This window comes from Styela clava, chromosome 15, assembly GCF_964204865.1.
Source record: "Styela clava chromosome 15, kaStyClav1.hap1.2, whole genome shotgun sequence".
NCBI classification, from domain to species: domain Eukaryota; kingdom Metazoa; phylum Chordata; class Ascidiacea; order Stolidobranchia; family Styelidae; genus Styela; species Styela clava.
Window position 1 is genome coordinate 3,010,001 of NC_135264.1, and position 2,500 is coordinate 3,012,500.

Here is a 2,500-nt window from a genome sequence, read left to right on the forward strand (position 1 = left end):
CGCCCCCTACATATTAGTCGAGACAACGGCTCGCTCATTAGCATCGCGTTTGTACTTTAACTTTTTTTGGCTCGGCTTCTTTCGACGCCGATGCCGGCGACGCAGCACTCTCTCGCCCGCCAGCCACCGAGAAAAGGGTGCGCTCCGACCGGCCCCGCACCGCTCTTTCTTGGCTCATTCGAAATTACTGTCTTTCGCTCTGACATGCCTTACCTAGGGTTAGGTTAGTATGCTTGCACGTTTGTACTTTAACTTTTTTCGGCTCGGTTTCTTTCGACGCCGATGCCGGCGACGCAGCACTCTCTCGCCCGCCAGCCACCGAGAAAAGGGTGCGCTCCGACCGGCCCCGCACCGCTCTTTCTTGGCTCATTCGAAATTACTGTCTTTCGCTCTGACATGCCTTACCTAGGGTTAGGTTAGTATGCTTGCACGTTTGTACTTTAACTTTTTTTGGCTCGGCTTCTTTCGACGCCGATGCCGGCGACGCAGCACTCTCTCGCCCGCCAGCCACCGAGAAAAGGGTGCGCTCCGATCGGCCCCGCACCGCTCTTTCTTGGCTCATTCGAAATTACTGTCTTTCGCTCTGACATGCCTTACCTAGGGTTAGGTTAGTATGCTTGCACGTTTGTACTTTAACTTTTTTCGGCTCGGTTTCTTTCGACGCCGATGCCGGCGACGCAGCACTCTCTCGCCCGCCAGCCACCGAGAAAAGGGTGCGCTCCGACCGGCCCCGCACCGCTCTTTCTTGGCTCATTCGAAATTACTGTCTTTCGCTCTGACATGCCTTACCTAGGGTTAGGTTAGTATGCTTGCACGTTTGTACTTTAACTTTTTTCGGCTCGGCTTCTTTCGACGCCGATGCCGGCGACGCAGCACTCTCTCGCCCGCCAGCCACCGAGAAAAGGGTGCGCTCCGACCGGCCCCGCACCGCTCTTTCTTGGCTCATTCGAAATTACTGTCTTTCGCTCTGACATGCCTTACCTAGGGTTAGGTTAGTATGCTTGCACGTTTGTACTTTAACTTTTTTCGGCTCGGCTTCTTTCGACGCCGATGCCGGCGACGCAGCACTCTCTCGCCCGCCAGCCACCGAGAAAAGGGTGCGCTCCGACCGGCCCCGCACCGCTCTTTCTTGGCTCATTCGAAATTACTGTCTTTCGCTCTGACATGCCTTACCTAGGGTTAGGTTAGTATGCTTGCACGTTTGTACTTTAACTTTTTTCGGCTCGGTTTCTTTCGACGCCGATGCCGGCGACGCAGCACTCTCTCGCCCGCCAGCCACCGAGAAAAGGGTGCGCTCCGACCGGCCCCGCACCGCTCTTTCTTGGCTCATTCGAAATTACTGTCTTTCGCTCTGACATGCCTTACCTAGGGTTAGGTTAGTATGCTTGCACGTTTGTACTTTAACTTTTTTTGGCTCGGCTTCTTTCGACGCCGATGCCGGCGACGCAGCACTCTCTCGCCCGCCAGCCACCGAGAAAAGGGTGCGCTCCGACCGGCCCCGCACCGCTCTTTCTTGGCTCATTCGAAATTACTGTCTTTCGCTCTGACATGCCTTACCTAGGGTTAGGTTAGTATGCTTGCACGTTTGTACTTTAACTTTTTTCGGCTCGGTTTCTTTCGACGCCGATGCCGGCGACGCAGCACTCTCTCGCCCGCCAGCCACCGAGAAAAGGGTGCGCTCCGACCGGCCCCGCACCGCTCTTTCTTGGCTCATTCGAAATTACTGTCTTTCGCTCTGACATGCCTTACCTAGGGTTAGGTTAGTATGCTTGCACGTTTGTACTTTAACTTTTTTCGGCTCGGCTTCTTTCGACGCCGATGCCGGCGACGCAGCACTCTCTCGCCCGCCAGCCACCGAGAAAAGGGTGCGCTCCGACCGGCCCCGCACCGCTCTTTCTTGGCTCATTCGAAATTACTGTCTTTCGCTCTGACATGCCTTACCTAGGGTTAGGTTAGTATGCTTGCACGTTTGTACTTTAACTTTTTTCGGCTCGGCTTCTTTCGACGCCGATGCCGGCGACGCAGCACTCTCTCGCCCGCCAGCCACCGAGAAAAGGGTGCGCTCCGACCGGCCCCGCACCGCTCTTTCTTGGCTCATTCGAAATTACTGTCTTTCGCTCTGACATGCCTTACCTAGGGTTAGGTTAGTATGCTTGCACGTTTGTACTTTAACTTTTTTCGGCTCGGCTTCTTTCGACGCCGATGCCGGCGACGCAGCACTCTCTCGCCCGCCAGCCACCGAGAAAAGGGTGCGCTCCGACCGGCCCCGCACCGCTCTTTCTTGGCTCATTCGAAATTACTGTCTTTCGCTCTGACATGCCTTACCTAGGGTTAGGTTAGTATGCTTGCACGTTTGTACTTTAATAACTTTTTTCGGCTCGGCTTCTTTCGACGCCGATGCCGGCGACGCAGCACTCTCTCGCCCGCCAGCCACCGAGAAAAGGGTGCGCTCCGACCGGCCCCGCACCGCTCTTTCTTGGCTCATTCGAAATTACTGTCT